General features: G+C 31.6%; 2 protein-coding genes across 8 annotated transcripts in view; one reads left to right on the forward strand and one right to left on the reverse strand.

Moving 5' to 3' along the window:
- LOC107449406 (zinc finger MIZ domain-containing protein 1) overlaps positions 1-27,254 on the reverse strand; it is a 225,321-nt gene that overhangs the window by 116,023 nt on the left and 82,044 nt on the right. The window contains exon 1 of one of the 6 annotated variants that reach the window (XM_016064923.4): positions 14,226-14,638. The exons of the other annotated variants lie outside the window; for them this stretch is intronic. The gene's annotated coding sequence lies outside the window, so the exon portion shown is untranslated. Of the gene's footprint in view, positions 1-14,225; positions 14,639-27,254 lie in introns of those variants that run through there. 6 annotated transcript variants of the gene reach the window in all.
- Positions 1-27,254, forward strand: part of LOC107449407 (uncharacterized) — a 93,852-nt gene that overhangs the window by 54,718 nt on the left and 11,880 nt on the right. The window contains exon 2 of one of the 2 annotated variants that reach the window (XM_043052895.2): positions 26,043-26,175. The gene's annotated coding sequence lies outside the window, so the exon portion shown is untranslated. Of the gene's footprint in view, positions 1-26,040; positions 26,176-27,254 lie in introns of those variants that run through there. The other variant, XM_071179882.1, reaches the window with a different exon arrangement.

Consider the following 27,254-nt stretch of genomic DNA (forward strand, 5'->3'; position numbering starts at 1 on the left):
TCGCGGTTTTTCAAAGGAAAAATAATATTTTTTATATCGCTCATTTGTTGAAACAATGACGTAACTTGATTTCGCAGTTACATCACTGTTTCACCAAATAAGCGATATGATGATTATTTATACGCTATGTTTACCTACAACGTTACTTCTATTTTCCTGCGTTGGTCAGAGCTACTATGAAATACTTCAAATTTGTGTTGGTTTATGATGAAAAAATGTTAGGGGTAATTCATGGTCTATATGTTTTCACGAGAAATTACACATACTGTTGTAACATACACAAGCAACATAATGTAACAATTTTCTTTGTCATAAGTGCCATCATTGCGAGTCCAAATAGGCCACATAATTGTATCACTTCAGTAAAATTCACTAACAACCATAATACAACTAACGTAAAGCATAAAAAAAAGTTTTAAAATAATGTGGAAACGAAAGCATCTTAACTGAACAACTTTTACCAAAAATGATGAAGAATTGAAACATAAATCACAGCAGACAGAAAAGTAAACAAATCCTACAAGCGCTCAAAGCACTTTTTAATTGCTGACACGCCAATTTATCATTTAACCATTTTTATCTTCTTAAATCGCCTCAGAAGATCTTATTCCCAGTAGAATACAACCAAAATAAACGACTTCTTCTGGAGAATCGCGCGGAAAATCAGCTCAAATTTTCCGGGTGTTTCTCTTTTTCTGCCACGGAGAGAGGTGACCGAAAAATTAACTCCTCCAAGCTATTATCTCTCCAAGAAGTGGGGGTGGATGAGGATCATCAATTTAGAGAAGCCAGAGATGCGGAGAGATGATCCCAACAGACAGCGATGGATGAAGCTATTGGCTCTTTTGTTTGGCCAACAAGGTCCTCACAAGATCGCCATCTTGGCGTTAACAAGGACAGTGATAGTGATTGATTCGTTTATCATTCTCAGGCAGACGAGGAAATTTATGAGTGGAGGAGAGAAAGTAGAAAGATGGCGCTAAGTTTGAATCAATGTCTGAGTACACTTTTCAGAAACGAGTTAGAGAAATAAACTATATTAATTATAAACAATAATATAATCAAAATGTAAACATATAGCAAGTTTTGGTTACGTTATTCTGCATTGGACAGAGATTTTGACAGCGTTACAATTTACCCAAACTACAGCGTTAAAGCGATATGAGCTCCTCAGCGCATGCGTGAAAATTTCCTTACAAATCAAAGCTTTGCTAAGAGGTAGAATATTGAGTTAGCGTTGCGATTAGCGTAAGACAAGAGCCATGCAAGATCTCTCTAATATCCTTCATGAAAAACTGTTTTCTGGTTGAAAAGTCTTGGGACAATATAATGACTAGCAAACTGTTCAGAAGAGAAGTTTTGGATGAAAAACAGCACATTCCCTAGATAGGTAATAAGATCTTGTGTGTATTGTTCTGTTATTTATATAGATCAAATACCAAAAAACTTGTAAAGAACCTTTCTGAAAAAAATACTAAAGAACAATGTGAAATGCAAAAATGACACTTCTGAAAAAAGTATGGCTTGTGATAATAGTGTCCAAAGACCTTCTATCAAGAAAGAGCTCGACATTATTTTGTAAATAAATATTAACATTAATACATTAAGAATTTNTTTTTTTTTTTTTTTTTTGTATAACAAGTACAACTAGTCTTAACTAAAATGACCTTATACTGAGGTTAATGACAGCATAAAAAAAAACACAAAAAATATACGTTGTATTTTATTTTAAATGTCAACTGCTAGAAAATAAACGAGAAATTTAATTTATATGAACCAGGTTTAAATGTCATTAAATTTCTGGAACAATATTCAATTGTTACTTGTGTTTTTCAAAATGATTTGATATATTAATTGTTTTATATTTTTTACAGCTTCTTCCTTATAAATTAATGATTTAAGTTTTTTGTTATGAATGCAAACATTCTTCTGGAATGCTCAATAAAAATCGGGTTTTTAAATAAAATACTAAATGCTCATTTAACTAATTGACTTTCTATTTTTTTTTTTTTTCAAAATTACATGAAAACTAAATGGTTGCCTCTCCCAACACAATCTTGGTCAGAAAACCCAAGAAGATCAGTTAAAACAAGCCACGATTTTAACATTTTTATTTTACGCGCAATCTTACCTAGGCAACTAGCTGGTTCTCTTTTAAAATATACCGATTGCTGGGAAAGTGATATTTTTAAGAGAATGAGATAAAAGTTGGTATAAAGGTTGTTGTAAAAGTTGGTATAAAGTTTTATTAAGGTGGGTGTACGCTAAAGAATACAGTGTTAAGAACGATTATCTAATTCTCGAGGTTAAAGTGGCAGAATTTCCAATTTTCTAATAGCATAACACCTTTTTTTCATAGAAAAGTAATCCTTATACACTCTATAACAAAAAAATCGACGCACCAAGAAGCAATCATCCGATCGCTTTGAAATTTCGTATGCATGAAAGTTTTGAACAGATCAGGCTGGAATGATGCCGACTGGGGACGTATAGTCTTTAGCGACGAATCCCGCTTCCAACTGTGTCCTGACGATCATCGAAGACGTGTTTGGAGACGCACAGGGCAGAGGGGGGATCCTGCCTTCACTATTGCACGCCACACCGGCCCTCAACAAGGCATTATGGTCTGGGGTGCCATTTCCTTTGACAGCCGGACCCCTTTGGTCGTCATTAGAGGTACACTTACTGCACAGCGGTACGTCGACGACATCCTAAGACCTGTTTTGCTACCGTTCCTTTTGCAGCGCCCTGGGCTGGTTTTTCAGCAGGACAATGCCAGACCACATACGGCACGTGTTGCTATGAACTGTCTGCAAGCTTGTCAAACTCTTCCTTGGCCTGCCAGATCACCAGATCTCTCTCCCATCGAGCATGTCTGGGATATGATGGGAAGGCGATTGTATCTGGCACGGAATGTTGATGACCTCGTTCGACAATTGGATCGAGTTTGGCAGGAAATACTGCAAGAGACCACCCGGGAGCTTTATCTATGCCACGCAGTGTGGCAGCTTGGATCCAGGCTAGAGGCGGATCAACACCTTATTGAACTTGTTACTGTAACTCTGCAATAAATTATTCAATTGTTCTGAAATTTTAATCATTTACTATTCTGTACATTTTCTTCCTATCCACCAATTTTCGTTTCAATCGGATAACTTCTTCTTGGTGCGTCGATATTTTTTTGTTATAGAGTGTATATAGTAAAAAATTAATAACGAGTTAGGACAGTATTTTTGGAATGTAAATGGCAGAATGAAACAGAGAAACAAAGTATTTTAAACTATCCAGACGTGTCAGTAATTCAACACTATTAAAAGCTCCCACACCAACGAAATGGAAGAAGAAAGCACTGTGATTTGTATACTGCCTCTAGCTCCTCGCTCTCTTCATCTCTGTCTAGCGTCGTCCCAAAAACTATTGAAGTTTTTTACTGAGAAGAGCAAGTTTGCGTTGTTTTTTGAAAGGAAAAAAAAAACGATAATCAAGATAGAAAAATAATACTAGGGAACAACTTTTTTTTGTTGCACCAGATTTTTAAAACAGATTTTAATTACTTTCGTAGCGCTGATTTCAAATCTACAAATGGTTTTTCTTTCCAAGCTACAGTTGTTTTAAATAGCAGTTTCAGTTTATTTTTACCGAAATGTACAAGCTTAAGAACCTTATATATAGCAAGAGGTTGCATAAAAGTCGCAACGAACTTCTAGGAGTTATCGCACAGCATCACAATTAAAATTGCAAAGGAACCCATGCCCCGAAATCTCATACACCGCTAGTTGGGCTAACGTATATCAACTTTTTTTTCGCGTGTGCTTCTGTTCAAGTTATAATAGGGAAGCGCCCCTAACCACGTACGACGACATATCTGGGCATGGGTTCCTGTACCATTTTAATTCTGATGATATTTCTTAATTAAGTGTGTCTCCACATTTATGCGAACCCCTATAATATATAACGTTTCTATGCAAGTAAATTTCGACACCAAAATACTTAAAATGTCATTGAAAAAAAAAACTGTAACTTCAGACGCAAAACTAATTTTAGATTTAAATTTTCCACACCCGAATTAGACAAAATCAAGCATTTGTACAAATGCAACAAAAAATTATTTCCCCAATGTAATCTTTTTAAACAAAAATTCTAGAGCAAATATTAGAACGCATACCTTGCACAAATACATTTATTCAAAATTTTATTCAATACTTAAGAACAACATGTGTTGATAAACCAAGGGCCATAAGTTGGCAATAAACATCATACACACGTACATATATATAGAGTATTAAAGTAAAGTAAACAAAATTACACGTCGTTGAAATCAGACTAACGACAAATGAGAGAAAATAGGTAACGATCTTGGATACATATTTGTCCAAACTCAAGCAATCAAACATCCAAAATCTTGAGCAGGTTTCGCAAACAAATATTTCACTCAAATAGACTATGAATTTTCTCCCAAAGTACTTTATTAAATCGTGCGGAAAAGTTTACTACACAGTGAATGAATGATGTCCGCAGAAAGACTTGCTTACATCGCCACCTATCGGAAAGTAGAGACACACAGTGATGTTTTCTAATCGATTTAATTCGGTCGGATCGAGGCAGGTGATACCAATATCTATATTTTCCCTCGCTCTTCAAACCTACGCAGGTTATAGCTTTGAGCACCTTAACAAAAGATTGAACAAACTTTCTCAGGAGAGGTTTATAGGAACATTGCTCTGAACTATTGCAGATATAATGACTTAATGAAGACTTTATGAGAACTATAACTTTATACACACCGAAAAAAACTACTTTTTCTATGAAAGATATAAATAATTTAAGTAAATAAATAAAATAAATACTTTATTAGTGGAAGCTGCTCTTAAAAGAAAGAAAGCAGATTTCAAGGGTTTTTTATGTTTCCGAAAATTTTCATAAATTAATGTAATTTATTAAAAAAATCAAATACTATATTCGAATTTTTATTGCAGTCTATAAGAATATGAAAGTATTAACTTCATATCTAATAATGGAATCTTCACGTTCTAGAACTTTTTAAAATGAGACTTCGCAAAAATTCAATTTCTCAGAAACTATTCGAGCAATTACATTCATATTTTGTATTTTGTCATGTTAAATTAGATTCTTTAAAATGATGGAAAAAATTTTACACCTTACAATTCAAAATCTTTTCATCTAAATAAAATAGTAATAAATTATAAATATTCACTAAAAGTTAATTTCTTAATGCATCTTTGAATAAATAAAGTTTATAATTGTGTGCAATATCTTTTTTAATTCGTTTAAAAATTTCCAAAATATGGCAAAATATGCGAAAAGTAAAATTGCCATTAAGGGGTTCAAACTTTGGAGCGCTGCCCTGCCCAAACTATTAGGACCTTATTTTCCACATAGCGGCAACCACTATATTTTGGGTGTCAGAAATCTGAATCCGTCGGGGAAAAAAGTATAGTACGTTTTTTAGTCTGATTATGTAATTCAAAACATCGCCTGCACTAATTAATTAGCATATTTGAAAACACCCTCTCGATCCATTAAAATTAAGTCCTAGAACGTGAATGTCCGAACATTAGGTCAAAAGTTATTCAGAGTGGTCCGTTTATTTATTTATTTTTGCGCACTGTACACTACAAGATTTAAAAAAATACAAAAATTTAAAAGTAGATTCTTAAAAGAAAAATTATGGTTATTGTCTAAGCTTTTGTAAGAATTCAGGAAGAAAGTTTCATATTAAAACCACCAAAATACTTGCTTCCATTATTAACGCAAAAAATACTGTTATAATGATAAGTTAATACTGATTTAAATAACAACTTAATTTAAAAATATCTTTAATTTACCATGATATGNCCAATGAGGTGAACCGGGGTTCGATCCCGGCGATTGCTGGTCGATACGAATACCGCATCCGACTTGCACTGACCACAGTGCTGACGTGAAATATCCTCAGTGGTAGACGGATCATGGGTTAGAGTCCTCTTGCCATCTGTGTAACCATGGGAGGTTCTCGTGGTTTTCCTCTCCGTGTAACGTAAATGCGGGTTCGTTCCATCAAAAAATTCTCCACGAAGGCAAATTTCTCCCAATACTTGGTCCAGGAGTTCCCTTGTCTTCTGGATTGGATTCAAAATTACAAGACTACGGAGTTGAACAGTAGTCGTAAACCCAAAAATTGGGTCGGCTGTTCAACGACGGCTTAAAAACAAACAAACAAACAAAGAATGAGGGTGTAACTGTTTACAATCAAGCAAGATAAAAATACTGGGAATTTATTTAAACTTGAAAAAAATAAAATAATAATAAAAAATATAAAAAAGGTAGGATTTAATATATAAAATCTCCAATTTTATGGCTTATTATTTTATTAAATATTTAAAACACATAGTTGCATGTAATGCTCAATGTAAACTAGACAATATTCTTTTATATAAACAATAAAAACTTCTAAGCAAACAGGATCTAAAGTTTGTCGATAGCTTTCCATTTTAAGTTCCTGTTAATAGGATATCAATTCTGCACTAAAGAAAATATTGCGTAATGGATAAATACACTGTTGCTTACAATACGTAAATATTTTGAAAACAGTCGAAGAAAGAAGAATCCGTTCGCAAACTCTAAAAGATTATCGGTATCTGATAACTGAATTGATTCAGTTATCATTAGACAAAGAACGGTTGGGAACAGAAATCTATTTTTCATTTTATACACGAATAAGAAATCTGTATTACATATACAGTCTTAAATAATAAAAAAAGAAGTCACTCTAAATAACTTTTGACCTAAAGATCGAATTTTCAAGTACTAAGTTGCAGCTTTCAAGGTTCATCTAACAAGCCACTCTCCATTAGAGTTGATTTTTGCTACATAAATATTTTCGAGACTAGAATTCTCATCAATGCGTTAGAAGGCTCAATTCTGAGTTTAAGACTATCAATGATCAACTCAGTAGCCTTGTAATTCTGAACCCAACCCAAAAGACAATGACGCTCCTCGATCAAGCATTGGGACAAACTAGACTTTCGTGCAGGATGTTATGATGGAAATAACAACATTTGCGTTCCATGGAGAGGAAAACCACAAGAACCTCATACGGTTAGCCTGATAGTAAGGTTTTTTTTTAAACCCAGCATCCGTCTACCATCAATGATATTTTATTTCAGCATAGTGGTCGGTGCGAGCATGGAGCAGTGACAATGACAAAGACAAGGACGCTCCTCGATCAAGCATTGGGATAACCTAGCCTTTCAAGCAGGACTTTTTGATGGAAATAGCCAACATTTGCGTTCCATGGAGAGGAAAACCACAAGAATCTCCTACGGTTAGCCAGATGATCGGTGCGAGCATGGAGCAGTGACAAGGACAAAGACAAGGACGCTCCTCGATCAAGCATTGGGACAAACTAGCCTTTCGTGCAGGACTTTTTGATGGAAATAGCCAACATTTGCATTTCATGGAGAGGAAAACCACAAGAATCTCCTACGGTTAGCCAGATGGCGAGGTTTTCTTTTTTTTAAAAAACCCAGCATCCGTCCACCACCGAGATTAGTTTATTTCAGCATAGTGGTCGGTGCAAACATGGAGCAGAATTCGTATCAATCAGCCACCGCTGGGATTCGAACCTGGGTCATCTCATTGGGGAGGCAGACGCACTATATCCTCAGCATATAAATTTTACATCTACATCTTTACAGAACAGTTTATGTCCTACTCGATAAGGAAATTTATGCAATTTTTGTTTTATTATTCAAGCAAGTATATCATGTTTGATATTTAACTAAATAAGGCTCCTATTTTCATTTTGCAATTTATTTCGCAAAATAAAATTGTTACTTATTAAAACGAACAGGAACAATTTTACCAGTGAGAGATATTTATTTTTGGATATACTCGCAGAATATTTGAACTTATCAAACGTCTCGTCGCAAAATATTAAACATAATTCTGCTTCCAATGTTTGAAATGTGGGCTATTTCCATTTGCCATGTCACCAGATAAATCCCGTTTTTGGCCTTTAAATAATATGAACAGAGCTGTAAGATTTTAATTATAGATGAAAAGCTCATACAAAAAAAGTTTAAAATGAAAATTTAAAAAAAGAGATCAAGATTAAAAAATGAAATAAAAATTGCTAGCTAAATATTTTTTTGCATAAATCAGAAGAAAATAGACTACTTATTTGCAAACAAAAGAATTTAAAGAATTTTTGAAACAGTTAGGGAGATTGAAGTAGGGGGAATAACATGCAGCTTTGAATTATACAACAAATTTAAAGAACCTGGCAGATAAGTCATATGAATATCACAGATAAGACTGTTTCGTCATATCTATATGTATAACGATATTAACCCTATCAAAAAAACTACTTTCCACAAGCCTGAAGTAAAAAGAAAGAAATGCAGATCATGTACTAGATGTTAAGATAGAAAAGCGACTGAGTTGTGTAGTAAGGTGTATAACGATGGAGAGTACTCGTATCGGATAGATCACTATTGAATAAAGCTGCTTTAGACAATCAAGACTGGAAACTGGTTGTATTGCTGATAGAAATGGAATCTTAAAAAATACTGCTAAAAATTAAATACTACTCAGTCTTTCAACTGGCACAATTCACAACACTGAACTCTGGTTTAATTCAAAGCGCTATCTGAGTCAGAAACATTATTTTAAAGAAATGGAACTTAACTTGTAGGTGACGAGTCTGCAATATCTGACATTAACATAAATAGTTCGAAAGAGAAACTTTCAAAAACAAAAGATAAAGGACAGTTTGGATATCTGAGTGAAATTATAAACATTGGTTATTTGGTTCTCGTATACTCAGGGCCCAACTTAGCCTAAGTGGGGAACGGGGCATTTACTTTTTGGGGGCCCCCTCTGCTTTACTGCTTCAATAATGAGAAACCGAACTTTATGGAGGTACAGTAGGGAAACGATTATCCGGAACGATCGGGATCATCGCTATTCCGGATATCTGATTTTTCCGGTTTTCTGAATCGCTACAAAAAGCCGTTTTTTATTGTTAAACCCCACTAAAAAAAAAATATTTGGAAATAATCTTAAAAAGAAGAAAAAACGATGAAGTAATACACTAATGATTATTTCCAAAATGATGGTAAGGCGAACATCTTTCAAAAAAGAAAGAAAAATCCTAAAATCTTATGAGGAAAAATTTTTTTTTTTAAAAAAAATGGCGGGAAAATTTAGAATTTCGTTCCGGTTTTTTTGGTTTTCCGATTTCCGGATAACGGGTTCTGTACTGTATTTAAATTTCCCCCCTCATTATAGATACATAACAAGAAAATTGACTAGAACCTAAAATAGCTATAAAGCCCTCTCCCCTTCAATGATCTGCCGATATATTGTTCTATCCATTGTATTGATTTTCTGACAATTCTATGTCCATCATTAAAAGGATATAGCACATCTGAAGAGCCAAAATTTGACAAAAATGCTATTTAAATTTATAATTAGAAAATGTAACGCAATGTTATTTAAATAAATTATTAATTTCCTTAAATTAACTGAATTAAAGAAGTATAAAACGGTCAACAATGGGATAACTGATTGTCATCTAGCTGCCGAAAAATTCAGATCTTTGCTGACATTAGGGTGGAATTCAGCTGAATTTTCGCAATTACAATGGCTCAATTAAGTCAATCAAAATCCCGTATTTTTGTACACATATCTCATTTTTCGATATGCAAAAATACACGCTTTTGTTCAGCCAAATTTGTCCATCATTTAGCTGAATTCCGCCATCCATCCGCTGAATCCATCATTTAGCTGAATTTAGCTAAAAATTAGCTGAATTCCGCCCTAGATTTACAAAATATAGAATTTTTGTGTTCATATAATAGATTAATGAAGAAGCTCACATAAAACGGATTTCACACTGTACTGATATTTTGTTTTAAAAAAAAAGTTCATTAAAGAAGGAAACGTAAAATAAACTTTATATTCGATTTGGGGACCCTCCCCCCCTTCTGATGAGGCAACTGCACCGTATGCCCCAGCCTTAGTCAGGCTCTGTGTAGGTATACTGAGGAGAGGATTAAGTGAATTCTTGAACGTACAGGTAGAGAGATCTCCAAAAAACATTTCGATCGGAATAATTTTTTGCATATCCTGAATGGCACAAATGAGGAAGAAAACTGGTCATATTACTTCGGTGTAGTATGATCAACAAAATTTCAAAACCCTATNTGAATCTATCATTTAGCTGAATTTAGCTAAAATTTAGCTGAATTCCGGCCCTAGATTTACAAAATATAGAATTTTTGTGTTCATATAATAGATTAATGAAGAATCTCACATAAAATGGATTTTACATTGTACTGATATTTTGTTTTTAAAAAAAGTTCATTAAAGAAGGAAACGTAAAATAAACTTTATATTCGATTTGGGGACCCTCCCCCCCTTCTGATGAGGCAACTGCACCGTATGCCCCAGCCTTAGTCAGGCTCTGTGTAGGTATACTGAGGAGAGGATTAAGTAAATTCTTGATTGTACAGGTAGAGAGATCTCCAAAAAACATTTCGATCGGAATAATTTTTTGCATATCCTGAATGGCACAAATGAGGAAGAAAACTGGTCATATTACTTCGGTGTAGTATGATCAACAAAATTTCAAAACCCTATTTAATAATTCAAAGTTTAAAAGAAGAAAAAAAATATCCAAAATCCTGTATCAAAGCAATTGGATGTTGTGACTCCAATTTTTAAATAATTCATAATTCAATATATTTTTTAAGGTGGAGGTTGGAGCTCTGACTGATATAACATTTTCCTAGGCGATGGGGAGGGGATCAGATGTAAAAGAAAAAAATTTAAATTTGAAAATAAATATAAAATTCTTGACAAAAATCTACGTGCATAGATTTTTAATTCCTTTGAAAGGAAATGAAGTATAAACTGGTAGCCGTGTGAATTAGATGGCTTAAGTGTGAAATTTCGTTTCTTTGAACGTGAAAATAGTAAAAAGAACTTGGGGTTTAGTTATTTGTTAGAAAGAGTTTCTCAAGAGAAAAAAAAATTTCTTTTCTTTTTCAACTTTAAACTACGATTAGTTTTAAGATCTTAAAAAACTTTTTTTTAAAGAAAAAAAATTTTGATTTTTGAAAATCATAAGAAAAATTAATGTAGAATTCAATAATTCCATTGAGAAGATAAAATATTTTCAAATCTTGTATCTTCTCAAAATGTTATTTTACAGGTTGTATCAACATTCATTACCGAAATAAGGATATATTTTACAAAACCGCCGTTGAACAGCTGACCCAAATTTGAGTTCACGACAACCAATGTTCAACTCCGTAGCCTTGTAATTTTGAATCCAATTCAGAAGACAAGGAAACTCTGGGATCAGTATTCTTGAAGATATTAATTTGCTACGGAAACTTAAATGGACTTTGTGACCTTCGTAGTTTTAACATGCACTATTTAATACACGGGGATTCTTCGGCCGTCTGGATTAGAACTCCCGTTCTCATGAACACGAGTCCAACGCCCTACCAACCATGCTATACCGGCACTTAAATAAGTAGATAGGAAGGGAAAAGAGAAGACTAATTATTTTTCTAATTTTGATATTCGGTTCTAATTTTGAATTTTTAACCGTAGTAGTTTAATAAGGAGAATGGACAAAAGTTTGATCACCTCAATGTTATTCTTAGATTTTGCTTTTTTCCTTATATCTTTTGAACTGAAAACACAAATCAAAGGAATTTTTCAAATTACTCGCAAAATCATATACTCAAAAATATGATGCAAAAAAATAATAACTTTTAATAATTCGGAAGATAATTATTATTTTCGGGAAAAATGAGTCCACAACAATAAATTTTGAAACAATAATTATTTACTTATTTTTTTAGCAAAATACGAAATTTAAAAATAAAAAAAATCAGATGAACAGTTCCCATGAATTAAAAATAAAACATATGACATGAAGTAATTTTTTGTTTCTCGAGAACTAATTTACCGATTTTGTTCAAATTTATTTTATTTTACGATTAAAGATTATTTTGTTCCATTCAATGTAAAAATTTCCTACAAATTGTCTTTTTGTTTAAAATTGTCTTCGTTTATGACTAAATTTAATACTTAAAATAGTGAATTATTTATTCATTTTGCTTTATGTAAAAAAGTTCTATAAGTGGGTGCAAGAAAATTATTAGCACTAATTTCCGTAATTAGTACTTCAATACTTGAAGCTCAGCATCCAATACACTGGACATCATTTGATAAAGTTTTATAACTTATTGTTTTAAGATTATTTTTTAAGTTTACAAAGCGGCTGTCGATAAAAAAATACAATTGGATTTAATCTAATTAAGCTACTCAACATTTTTGAAAAAGTATGAGAAAGGTAAAAAATTTGATACGAGTAAGCTTTTAGAAGGATTTTATGACACATAAATATGCTACTGCTTAATTTTTTGTTTGCTATTAATTGCGAATATAATTTGAAAAAAATATGCACAATATTCGAAAAAAGGGAAAAAAATAAAAATAAAATACTTTTACCCAATAATTAAAAATAACTAAAAAATATTTTATTAAGCTTAAATAATTGACTTTTCTTACAAATATTTTATCTCATACTTTATTTTAAACTACATACAAGGGAGTTTATTTTTATTTTCCTGGCCGAACCATGGGGACCATATTTCCTAGATGCGGGAACCTATATTTTGGAGGTCAGAAATCCAAATCCGTCGGAATAAAAAAATACGTTTATTCAGAAAAAGTACGTTTTTGAGTCTGATTTCGCAATTTAAAATATTGTCTGCCCTAATTAATTAGCATTTTTGAAGTCATCCCTTCGAACCATTAAGATTGCGTTGTAGAACGTGAAGATCCGATCACTACATCAAAAGTCCTTTAGAACTCAAAATAAAATGTGTTTCAAAACACTACATTATGATAGTATCTAGGCCACATTTTATAGTAGTATTAAATCGGGCTAAGTGACCATAAGACAACCAGGCAATATAGCCTTGCAAAGTTCCATTACAGATTTATTTAAATTCGAAAGGCAATGAAGTGTGAATTATGTATTTTAAATGTTAAATGTAACAAATTTAACATATCACATATTTAAAATGTCAGATTTGATAAACTACGAACAAGAGTGAAAAAATGAACAAGAGCAAAAATATTCTAAACAAAAAACTACAACGGAAGATGGAATGTCTTGGCATCCTTTGGCCAAGTGGAATGCAATTGGCTGTGCTAACTATTGGTATATATTCCGATATACTTCCTGCCAATCTGCCTTTTTCTGTTTTTTTTCCCTACATACATTAAATAAATCTATACCCGTTTTGGGGTATAAATAGTTTTAAATTAGACCTGAAAATAACCACGTGGCCAGTCAACAAAAAACAGTGGCGACTCAAATTAAATAAATAACCGGTCACCTTTTCCGACGCTTTTTTAAAAAGTTGTTTAATGATAATAGTATATCAACGTAGAAAAAGACTCTAGAAAACAGAATTTTCATTAAAATACCCAATGTCACCCTTTAAAAATTTTGATTCTTAAAAATCCATCAATTTGTAGTAGTAAGATTCATGTTCAAGGTTGTAATGTATACATAAAATTTATTTTGAATCCTCAAATATTTATGAAATTCTTTAAAATAAGTATGCTTAACTAAATTTGTCCCTTATTTATACTATTTTTTTGTTGAATTAACTTTTTATAGCAGCGGATTATTTCTAATACGATTTTTTTTTAAATAAAATTAAATCCAAGTGAAAAAAAGAAGTTTGCAAAAAGTGGCTAATAAATAAATGGTATCTATCGATATATCGATATCGGTCACCCAATCGTTAGGTTTGTGGAAAAAAAACTGCTCCACTGGTTACCAACATAACTGGCCAATAAAATTTACATTTTTCAGTTCTATTTTAAATCAGTAATTTGTATAAGTTGTGAAAAATTTCAACAACAACAAAAAAGCTGAAGTTTGGCTGTGCGCATTATGTATTACAACCATAAATTAGGTAAGGAAAAGAACCTAATTTTAAATTCTTCTAAGAATAAAAAAAAAGTATTAGATAAGAATTATATACTGCACATTTTTATATAACCCAAGTAGATAAAAACATAGAAAAAAAATAAGTAATAAGAAAGCACTCCAAATGTTGCCAAAACGCAAATCCTAAAAATGTATGTCACGATATATGTTTGTCTCTTATTTAGAACACACATACCTGCACGCGGGAAAATCCGAAGGATTCATCTTGACAGAGCATCGTAACCATCTTGCAGATCCCGCCATGCGCCGCATCCTCCAAATTTCTCGCCAAACTACACAGGTACCACGCAAATCTCTTTTTTGTTTTTGCTTTTCTTTTTACAATCTTCAAGCACACTTTTTCAGTTTCGTCCGCACTTCGGACTATTCCCCCATCCGATACTTGTCAGTCATCCAAAAAGAGGGGGGAAAGACGTAAAAAATAATATTCGAGAATAAATATCCACCGCGACTCAGATCTGAGCAGTTGAAGAAGATAAAGAAAAATATTTGGAAGGCGATGATCTTTCTAGAAGAAATCTGGATTCGCTATTTCGCCCGCTTCCATTTTTCGGAAGCAGACGAACACAGAAAACGACGCGGGAGTCTTTTTGGAATGGATCGTTCGATACATACTACGCCCTCTTTCGGTAATCGCAGAAACTTTGTCCAAATCTTATTCTGACGCAAGTTTCAAGAGTAAGATAATACTGCGGAATGACAATTCGAAGAAAGGGCATAAATACAACCCTTTAAGGCGTTTTTAAAACCCCCAGATCAGTGAAGTTTATGGGGTTAACCCTTGGCTCATAAATGATAAACTTTTAGAATTTACACCACTATATTTATTAAGTTATTGTTCGGTCTGATTGATTACCTTATTAATCTTTATTACATCTAGTTAAATTTATTTAGGGGTAGAAATGAAAAATTTAGAACATGGTCTACACGACCAGAAACTAAAAGGTATAGTTAGTCCGTACTGGTTTTTAATGGTTTGTTTGTATGTATTTTTATACTTATTATTATTTTTCTTAAAAAATGTTAAAAGTTATTATAAAATGTACTTTTTTGTGACAACAACACTGACCAAAACAGAATAACGTTTTTTACATGAAGACCACTGGTAATTATTTAATGATAACCCGAATCACGTTTTAGTGATTACAAACGTACGAACCACATTCATTTCGAGAGCTGAATATATTATAATCTGGAAAAAGATATTAATAAAAACAAGATATATTAGCAACTTTAAATATAATTTACGCAGTGTGAAATAATTTCCTTACAAAACTCTAGCTGCCAACCAAATCGATGAATGCAAGACGTATTTGCCAATCACAGTTTCAAACCTGACAATAATGGAAAGCAGACATATCAGAATTTAATAAACTTTCCTAAAATAGTTCAAACATTTCCACCAAAGTTACATAAATGCCATATAATCGAACCAATTAAATAAAACTTATGAAACAAAACCAAAAAAATTTATTTCGTAATGCACTAACTGCATATCAATTTCTTTTTTATAAGCAACAGCAGGGATAAGCAAGCAAAACTTTATTTCCTTAATACGCTTCGAATTGGACGATGCTGGTTCGTTTCAGATGGCTGAAAAAAATCTCATATTATCGATTGTACTTATCATCAGTGTTTATCATTTTCAAATAAAATTCTGTTTTTATGTAAATTATACGAATAATAATTTTCATAATTGCTCTACCAATAACAACTATAATCGATTATTTAATTTTGGAGAAATTTAATAAGAAATTAATTTCTTGTTTCCTTAATTAAATAGTAATGCATAATAACGAACATAATTTTTTCATGCAAACAAAAAGAAAATCTTTTTTGCATAAGGAATAGTAAAATTTACTTTACATGCAAATTCACTTAAATTTAAACAATCGTTTTTTTGAAATTTTAAGAATTTTTTTTTCGCATTAGAACTTTTAAGTATTCAGTAAATTATTATTAATATCATTTATTTACAAAAATAACATAAAATTTTAAAAATGGAGATCAATTAACAAAGTTTTAATGGGGTGAATCGAAAGAAAAAATACTACAAAGCTATTAAAGAGGCAAAAAAAACAAAAAAAAATTTAAAATAATAAAATGTAAAGATTTTACAGGGCACGTAACCAAAATTTTCAAATTTATATATATATATATNGTGCTATTGTTGATTAATTCACGGCATCTGAGTAAATAGGTTTGTTTTGCAACTCTAATGTTCTTAAGTCATTTAAACTAGCCTTGTTTATTGGTCATTACAGTTACAAAAATAATTTTTATTACATTTTATAATACATTTTCTAAAAATCCAGACCCTAACAAACAATACGGATTTAGCTGGATAAGTAGCACTGTTCTGTTTCGTTTCGATAACCTCTGATCTCGGAGTAAGACTGAGTGCTAGCAGGTCTCCTTCCTCCTATTTGATGTGTCTCTGCTGACCTCAAGTAAGCTGTAGTGCAGCGGAGGAAGAAGATACCTACATCCAAGGATGAACAAAGGTTTTACGGGTCCTAGGGAAAAATTTATGCCAGGTCTCCTCCTCAAGGCACAAAGATAACCATATTTTCATATTTAGTGGAATTTTTGAAGTTTCTTTATACAAAATTGTAGATTTTCTGTAGATATAAAGAAATTTTCTACAGTTTTTTTTAAAAAATATATAATTAAGGAGTTTCGCAGTCCCAGTCACCGAGACAATTACTCCCCCCCCCTTGAGTACACCCTTGACTGCATCTCATGTAAAAAGCTTAATTTTCTGAAATTATTCTGAATGTATCTGAAATTGTCATATAAACAGAAATGCCTGCTATTTTTTTTCTCCTGAAACTCTAGTATTTCGAAATTTCCTATAAAATTAAATATAACGAAATTGAATGAATTTAACTTAATCTAGTAAATTATCATTTATAAAAAAGGTAATACATCCACGACTTTTCAGGAATAATATATTGTACACAACTAAACAATGAATATTTTAATGAAATCGCATAGATTATATATAATATTTAATTTAAAATTGCTTTTAGTTTCGCTTCAATTTAGAAACAAAATATTGAGTGCATTTTTAGATTTAAATAAAAAAAATTTATATACGTAAACTAAACAAATGCATTTTTAAGATTAATATTTTTAATCAAAGACGTGTAAACAATTGTAAAATTGTGAAGGGTGTGTGTATTTAAATTTTATTAAAAAATGCGATTCTGTTTAATACTTTCCCCAAATGATTAAAAAATAGGTTCAAGAATTTTGAAATGAAAATACAGTGACTATTATAACTAAATATTTTTGTTAAAGGCAAGTTAGTATATGGTACCTGTACTCAGTATAGTTAACAAATATGAAACTATTGAGAAGTTAATGAATAATTAATTAATTTCAAATATTTTTTCTCGAGATATAAAGGGATGATTAATTATTATTACTAGTAGTAGTTTCTTAAAATGGCCAATTTGACCCACGTAAGATTTCTTACTATATTTGCTTAATATTAGTTAAGTGAAAGGTCCCTCAATTTATACTTTTTTTTAAAAATCTTGCCCCATAATACTATCGTGCTCTCTTTTTTTCTTCATAAAATATAACTCAAGATTATTGACAATTTTAACAAATCCAGTAAAATAAGCCAACAATAAAAGCCTAAAACACTTTATACAATTAATAGACTGTCCCTTAACTAGCAAATCTCATGAAAATTAAAATTGCAATTAATTTTGTAAATTATTAAATAATGGAGAAAGGAAAATTTAGGAGTGATAAAGTTCTGTGATTATTAACTGCTTTGGACCCACATGAAAATATTTAGTTAGTAAACGATCCCCAAGTTATTGTGGTACTGATTTAAAAGTAAAACAGTACGAGAATATCACGGGTTTTTCTGCAAGGAAAACAATGGCCCTTCAACAGCGAAAAAAATATTGAGAATTTACTTTGTTATTATAGAAACACTTGGTAATGTGTAGTTAGCCCTAAGTTCAACAAAATTTCCAGAGATTTCCGATTTCCTGTACGCAATTACTTTTCTTACGTCTAACATGTAACACGATTGAGGCCTCCGTACTCTGAAACGGATTGTGTTTCAATGACATCATTGTGAAAATCATGATTTTGGCAAAGAAAAAAATTATTTTTGGAAAAGAAAAATTAAGCACTTTTTACAAACTCAAAGCACTTTTAAAAAACGAAAACCAAAAATAATCATCATTAAGGGATTTAAAAAATCGAAAGTTAGAAATAAGCACCTTTAGGGGTTTTTTAGAAAACGAAAACCATAAAACGGCATCTTTAAGGACTATTTGAAACGAAAACCAAAAATACGAGCCTTTAAGAAACGTAAAAACGTTTTTTTTAAAAAAAACGTTTTTTAAGGACCTACATTCAAAATAAAAAAAAAGCACATTTAAGGACTTTTAAAAAATGAAAAAGAGAAAACAGCACCTTTAAAGGCTTTTTGAAACCAAAACTAAAACTAAGCACCTTTGAGGCATTTTAAAAATCGAAAACAAAAAATAAGCACCTTTTAGAGATTTTAAAAAACGAATACCAAAAATAAGCACCTTTCAGCATTTTTTAAAAACGCCACCAACAAAATTTAGCAACATTTAACAAATTTTATTAAAATTTGTAATTCGACGTAAATTTCGTCCTAATTATTCATATTTTTAACCATCAATAAATTACAAATCATAAGAACCACTCGAAAATAATTTTAAATATTTCCACTAAGTTACTTAATTTAAAAAAATAAATAAATTAAAAAATTATAATTGAGCACGTTAAGCAAAAACGCGCCGCTGCAGTTCAATCTACCCCTGTAGAATTGAATTCCTGCAACTATAGTAGAGCAGAAAAGAAAACAACATTCAGGCGCAGTTTGACCTTTTCATTCTGAACAACACGCATCAACGGAGGTACAACATCAAGGACAAATACAGGAATTTCGCAGGACGGTCAAACGAGACGGATGCGCCACAAACAGGAAAAAGTAAGAGATCTGATATCGCAAGTTTTTCCTCCCTTTCAATCAAGTGTAACAAGTTATTAAGTTTTTAAAACTCCCAGTTCTTTGGGAGGTTTAAATAAAACATCGGTTGCTCTGCTGCCATCTGGTGGAGATTATTAAAAAATGTAATCAGCGAATAACAAGATAATTCGTCATACAATCTTAATAAACAGATGACGTAACGTGTTTTATCAACTTAATTTTAACAGAAGTAACTACAAGGGGATTTTAAAAAAATATTTTCTATGTATAATAGCTTGAAAGTGATATTTTTAAAAGATTGGTTCGTAATTTAAAAAGCAAAATGTATAATTATATTTATCTAATACGTAAAATAACTAGATTATAACAATGATTAAGTAAAAAATAATATATGCTTCCACCATAAATTCAAATGAAATGGTAACTCTTTTTGTAAAAGTAATAGATGGTAACAAATAAAGACATCTGAGCTATATATCGCTGCAAATCTTTGTATTATGAAAAGATAACGATTTAAGATACTCTTTGTATAAAGAACACAGGGCTCATAAATTGAATCACGCCATATTAATATGATAATTGATTTGAAAGAAAGTAAACGATGATTATAAAATTAAAAATTCAGTATTTATGAGTAAAATATTTTTTTATTCAATCCATATTTTTAATCATAACTCAAAAAATATTATTCAAAAATTAAAACTTTTAATATTGCTTTAAATACATCCTGTTTTTTTTAAAAAAAAACATATTATGAATAGACTTCATTTATGACCTAATCATTTATAGAAAAAAAAACCACCACACTGATTAAACCATTCGCACGTTATTCAATATAATCATTACTAACGTAATCTTGTCAAAAAGAATAATATAAACCATGCCAAAACAAAAATAACTTTGACAAGTACGAAAGAAAAAATCCACTTTATTCAATATTCAAAACGTGCCAAATGATACGCGAGTGCGCATGCGCCAGCTAAAAACTCAGCCGCTAATTTCAAACTCATCATTTCCTTTCTACGCAGCATTTCATCTCAATGTACCCGTTTTTCTTCCATAAATATCGCCAACACAAAACTCGAAAGGAATGATAAGAAAATATTTTTCCTCGTAATGAGCTTCTTTGCCCATATTTATATATGGGGACCAGAAGGGTTTAGCAAAACCCTTCGGTTGTAGAATGTGCCTGGGCTGAGCTAAAAATCGATTCTTTCCGGTGGCCTCCACACGCTCGTCCCTACCTCCCCCTAGCTAAGAGCCCCCTTCCCTTGCGGTAACTAGAGACTAAAGGCTATAGGTGGTGGGAACGCTTTCGTCACTGTGGACCCAAGAAGCATAGCTATTGATTTTATTTGGCCAAGCTCTGTTTTCCCATCCGTACTGTACACCGGGGCGCCCCCATAGCGGCTCCTGTGAGTGGCTATGGCGGAATTTGTGTCTTCCCCTAAATGGAGGGGAATGCGTCCCCGAAAAAGGGAAGTTAGTTCTTCCTTCTGCACATTTATTCCCTTTTCATACAATCGATACAGATTCACCCGGAATCGATTAAGTATCAAGGTTTATTCGCGAGCAGTTTTACGAAATCAAGAACCATTTAAGACTATCGTTCAGATGCTTAACTGAGCGGATTGTGAAGTTAATAAAATTCGATGGAAAGACAGTTCAAAAGAGTTTGCTGCTTATCTGGCAGGAGAATTCTTCGAGCCGAATTTATTGGCAATCTTTTACAGCTCTTCTGTCTAATAGCGTCAATTAATTATGCCCTTTTAGAACTTTCAACATTACAAATAAAGGGTTATTGATTGAGTGTTATATTTTCTGAAGCAAAAATATCCTTACAATCATAATACGCTAATACAAAAATATAAGTAGTTACTTTTAATTACGTCCGGGGAAAAAATTGAAATTAATACATATATAATGATCATCTTTATTAACACATGTTTGCTAAAACCATTTTAAAAAATTAACGAAACAAATATAATAATTAAAAGGTTACAAATTGATATTTAAGAAAAAATAAAACATAAACGTTATCGAAGTCTGATGAATCACTAGTGGAGTAAGCAGGGTGAAAAGATCTGAAGCAGATTGTCTGTTTAAACTTGTCACCATTCAACGTCCCCTTTTTTCCCTCCAGAAAACAAACAGGTTTATACTCTTAAGTCCTACCTTCCTCAGTAGTTATTCGCTAGATTTCGGTTGCGTTCATTTGTTTTCTTGGCTTAAATATTAAATGGCGACATTTATGTATATTCTTATACTCCATTTTTGAGAAGAACTTTAAAAATAAATATTTAGGGAATTAATTACAGAACACCATTTGATTTTTTCCAATTCTCATAAACGATTGAAGAAAATAAGCTCTGTACAATAACAAAGAGAAGGAAAGGAAACCAAGGAAACTTTTGATCTAGCAATCAGAATTTGATTCCCCGTCTTCAGATTTTGTAAACTTAATGTTTCAGGGGAGTCTTGAAGACGCCTAACTTATTGGAGCTATCTTATGTTATCGAAACTGTACATATAAATACCTATCTTTAAATTTAGGTTTTTCTACAAATTCAGATAAATTCGCTTCAGTTTAGTTGTTTTCAATTAAAAGAAAATACCTTGCTGGATAATTGTATAAGCACTACCAAGATACTTGCACGTCAATTTTATGAGTTACAAGAGATTCAATGAGATTGATTATGTACCCCTATTGATAGAAACACAATCCTACGTTCATTACTATTAATTATATGTCGAATTCATTATCCAAATACGCAAAAAGGTATTGAGTTCTTGAATCGAAGCTGAATTGTGTGGAGTTTTAAGTGTTAAAGATTTAAGGAGAAAAGAAACTCCTGTCTACAGCCAACGGAATCCTACCTTTATTATTGTCAACTATATGTCAAATCCATTGAGCAGATACGCAAGAAGGTAATGAGTTCTTGAATCTTACAACCACAGAGTTACCCACCAAGCGAACCATAATTTACAAAATGTCATGGGTCAGTTGCCGAATTGTAAATCGGGGGTCATAGATTGGCGTGAATTTTGAGAGTTAAAAAATATATAATGAGAACAGAAATCCCTATGAGAGCCAACAAAATCCAACGTTCGTTATTATAAATTATATATCGAATTCATTTTAGATAAGCAAGAAGGTAATGAGTCCTTGAATCTTGTGACCACCAATTTTTGGCTTGTTACACCAAGTGAATCATGTTTTCCAGATTGCCAAATTGATCCTGGTCATTGATAGACATGAGTTTTAAGAGTTAAAAAAGACTTAAAGAGAACTGAAATCCTTGTCGAGAGCCAACAAAATCCTACTTGCATTATAGCATTTAACAAAAAGTCGAATCCATTTTGCAAATGGTAATGGTCGAATCCATTTTGCAAATTGCAAAACTGATTAATATGTATCATTAATTTATTATTTTTAAATTTCAGATTTTTAATAATTAGGGGAGTGTCGGGTACCCCCGCCCACTGTCGATTTCATATGTATAGAATATTTTTTCAAGTCAATGGGCCATCGGATATTAATTTTTATATTTAAAAAAATATTATTTTCAAAGTTTCAAGTATTTATGCGGCTGGTAACATGGTAAACAATAGTTTTAAAAATATGTTGAATACAGTAGTCATGAAATTAAGAAAAGTCGGTTGAATTTTGTGATAAAAATGATAAGTAAGGTTTATCTATTGTCAATACATTGGTCATTTTCATTTACACCTAAAAAAAACAGTCAAAAAACATAATTTTTGTAACTGGTCGGGGTTACCCGACACATTTTGAAAAGAGCTGAAAAACATGTTTTTTTTTTAAATTTCTATTTTTTTAAGTTAAACTATTCTTTTTTGGTTATTCTTTTTGCATTATTTAATTAGATGATAAAACAATAGAAGCATACAAAAATATTGATTATTACTTAATATTATACAGAAATATAAGCAATACTCCTTAAGTGGGCGGAGCTACCCGACTCTTCCCTACTCACATTTTATAAGCAAGATTTTTATTTCATCCATTTACTGTCTATTATTTCTTTTTTTCATTCATTAACATAGATTTTGAAAGAAGTCGGCTTAAAATTCCACGTGAATCAATGTAAAAGTATATAGAATAAGAAAAAAAAAATATGAAGAATTAACGTTGTATAATAAGATTTAATAATAATTTCAAAATGACTTATCAGAAAAATGAAATAAATATACAAAAACAAAAGAGAAAAATACACTGACACGCCATGTGAAATTTCAACACCGCAAAAAGACACAAAGTGTAGAAAATTGAAATATTTTAAATTCATTTTTATTCTCTGGGGATGAATGATCGTTGTTTGATGGAACGATGTCAAAGATGAGACACCATCTTTCAAGAGAGTTTGATGAAGATGCATCACTTGAAAAATGAAGACCGCAGAGAAATGCTTCCACTTTCAAACCCTAAATTATGTTATGAATATTGTGATAGGCATCTTAAACTGGCACCATGCAAACGCTGGTACTTGATTACATTAAAATTCAATTTCATTCAGCGAATCTAAAATTTAATTAACTTATTGAACTCTTTCAGTTATTTGCTCTCAGCTTAGTGTGCAATCCATCAAAATTGACTTGATTCAGTAGAATACGTTAAAAAAGTTAATGCAGTCAAGTACTTAACAGATTATTTCTTTCAAATGAAAAAAAATGTTTCTGGTACAATGTAATACTTATGTGGCAGGTATTATACTTTTTTACAGTTAATGGAATAGAAAAAAAAGATCATAATTGGAAACAGATATTTAAATGCCTTTCGTTGTATTCTTTTTTTTCTTTTAAAAATCAAATTTTTGTACATTAATAAATTAACAAGTTTATATGGTTGAGTCAACAGTGTCTCTGGTATTTTTTAAGGTATTTTGAATTGAGGTTTATTCCAGTAATTTGCATAGTAGTTCCTAAATTCCACAAGGATTAAAAAGAACTTTTTTACCAATACAAACCTAAAAAACTGAAAACTTATTTTATTTTTCTATTCAAAAATAAACGATACAAAATTTGAAGAAAAAAAAAATTAAAACTTTTTTTTAAAAGTTTTGTTTTTTTGTCATAGCGTAAACTTTTATTTAGAGTTAAGTGCATTGTAGCCGCATCTGGCTCTGGTAACATTAAACTCAACACTCAATTCGCTCTTAAAGGGTCAAGGCAGAGACGAAGAAAGTTATTCGATTTTCAAATTTATTTCATAACGAGATCAATACATTTCCGGAAATTTATTTTTACTAATCGCATTAATTGTTTAAATTCCTTATATTTTCATGATTTTAATTTAAAATAACGAAAAAAGTTTTTTGACATCAAAAATAGAACATCTTTATTTATTTATTTAAATGCCTACTAAATCAAACGCAATTTTAGCAAAAATTATCGCCACAAAAACAGACAGAAATGATAACTGATACAAGTAATAAAAGCTTTTATCTGAAACCACACAAACATTCGAGATAAAGTTAAAGCAACCAATGACACCGGGGAAATTATAGAAGAAAAAATTTCAATTGAAGTAAAGTTCGATGTTTTTTAGTTTATAAAGCACAGAATTAAAGTTGTTTTTCAGAGAAAAAACCTTCATACGTCCTTCAACCGCGCTTCATTTTTATTATCTCAGAATGCACCTGTTCTATTGAATGTTTAAAGGTTAAAAGTCGTTCCCTAGAAATCGTAACCCTGATCACTGACGGATATTTCGAAAAATCGTAAGTTACACATATGTTAGGGATCACGCAAGTGAGCAAGCAGCACAGAAACAGGCGAAATCTCAAAATAAAAATAATAAATTGAACAGTCCCTTTCCCCCCTAGGTCACTATGGCTACTAACTGTACACACAAGACGGTGAAGATCAAAATCGTCACGAATATCCCATACCCCACCAAAAAAGAAAAAAAAACAACTCACCAATATTTTCATTTTTATTACTTACTAGGTTATTAATTATAAGTATAAAGAAAAAAACATTTTTTCCAAGGTCAGTGTTATTTTTGCTTTGCTTTCTTTAAAAAAAAAAGGAAAGAAAGAAATTTGTGCATTTTAATTTGAGAAAACTGTGAAGAGACCGTGCTTGAATCGCAGTACTACTTTGTTTTAACAAAATACGTACGGCAGCATCACACGCGATGTTGCCGTTAGAAAATGATAAATTATCCCTTTCGCTTTAGTGACGAAAGGCAGAAGTTTATTTAAAGAAATCGCCTGCGTTTTATGCCAATCAAGTCAGAAGACAGACACGTTAAAAGAATGGGGAGGTGTAATTCAAACAGTAACTAACATTTGAGTAAATATTTTAGAAAATCGTTTGGGAAAAAAATTTAACTTCACAATATCGATTTATGAAAAAAAATCGTCTGAAATATAAACATAAATAACGATTTATGAAAAAAATCGTCTTATTAAATCATCTTATTATCGATTTATGAAAAAAATCGTCTGAAATATAAACATAACTAACGATTTTTTAAAAAAAAAAGCGAAGATCTTAGCTTAAAATTATAATCACATTTACACTATGCTTTATTTCGATAATCTATCATTAAGTCATAGAGCTGTTTAGTTAATAATATCGCTTAATGAAATTTGATTCAAATTAACTATTGAAATAAAAATTTTAAAAACTACACTTTCAAGTAAGCTATTTTATTTTTTTCAGACCTAAAACGAAACTTTTATTACAATAGTCATATATTCTATTTTTTTGCTTCATGTCCAACAAAAATGATTCTCTCATTTTTATTCCATTTTTTATTCTTTTTCAGTATTGTTTGCTTTCATGCGGAAAGTATCTTTCATAGGTATAAGAAAATGGTGACAAAAGTTTACTTGTAACATTTAGAAAACAGTTTTAACACGCATTGTTATCAAGTACAATGCTCAAGTTGAAATATGACCAAATATATCTAGTCAAAAAGTGTTCTAAAATTTCGATTGACTCTAACTTATGTTAAACATTAAATTCCAATTCTAGGTCAGGAAACGATTGACACTTGTATTATCACCAAGCACAGATGAAGTGTAAGTGCTCCAGCTTGTCAAAAAGCTGTCAAAATTTCGATTGCCAGATTCCAACATCACAGATACAAAAGAAAATGAATAAAAAGGTAATAAACTATGAATGAAGTTATGATTCGATAGTTAAGGTCGAAATAGAGCTAATATCTATAGGCTATTGGTGGATAAGGAAGACGTATATTAAATAAAGAATAAATTATAATCCTATTTAGGATTGTTATTCAAGAGAAATAAAAAAAAAATCGTTATTATTTTCAGAACAGGATTGGCAAAGAAATGCTCCCAAAACTTTGTAATATAATTATACCTTTAAATTATTTTGTTGTAATTAGCCCTCATTCTTAGTTATTTTAATTTGCAATAATGATTCAAGTTCAAAACACTAATAATTTATAGATCCATTGAATGAATGATCTTAAGCCTAGTCCCAGAAAATCCGAATCTCAAAAATTCCATCATTCCCTATGCAAGAACTCGATTAAGAAGAAAAGAAGATTGTAATCAGCAAAAATGCTATAACCCGAACTATATCGATGTATTTTAAATAAATTTTCATGGTTGTACCAGAAAAAACAGCTGGAACGATAGACAAAGAATCTAAAAGGCCCTTGGCCTTCCAGCAGCGGTCCACAAGAGAACGTTTAATTAAAGCTCCGCAAAGGATGAGATGGTCACCATCCATGACTCGTCCCAGATTACAGAGACTGAAACTAGACGGAAATAGTGCAAGTGTTTCGGGAGACAGTCATGGCCAGTGGCAAGCTTAAACTCAGCCTCCATTTTATGCCTGGACCATTTAGAAACAAGAGATAGATTTGTCTTTCCAAGACTTCGGAATGGCAAGGTCCTTTTAGAACTCCTCAGGAATGTTATTTTTTGTTGCCCCCACAAAAAAGGTATACTTGAAGATGTTTGTAGAGTCAAGGCAGCCAGTGAATAGGTAATCGGCCGGGATAGCCTGGATGGTAGGGCACTGGGCTCATGTCCAAGAGGGTTCGATCCCTCCGGCTGAAGACTCCCCGTGTAGTAAATGGTGACTGATGCACGTTAAATTTGTCAAGTTACAAATTCCTCCATGTTCCCATAACAAATCATACCTGTGTAGGTACTGATCCAGGAGTTTCCTTGACTTCTGGATGGGTTCAAAATTACAAGACCACGAAATTGA

This window comes from Parasteatoda tepidariorum, chromosome 4 (assembly GCF_043381705.1).
Source record: "Parasteatoda tepidariorum isolate YZ-2023 chromosome 4, CAS_Ptep_4.0, whole genome shotgun sequence".
Classification (NCBI taxonomy): Eukaryota; Metazoa; Arthropoda; class Arachnida; order Araneae; family Theridiidae; genus Parasteatoda; species Parasteatoda tepidariorum.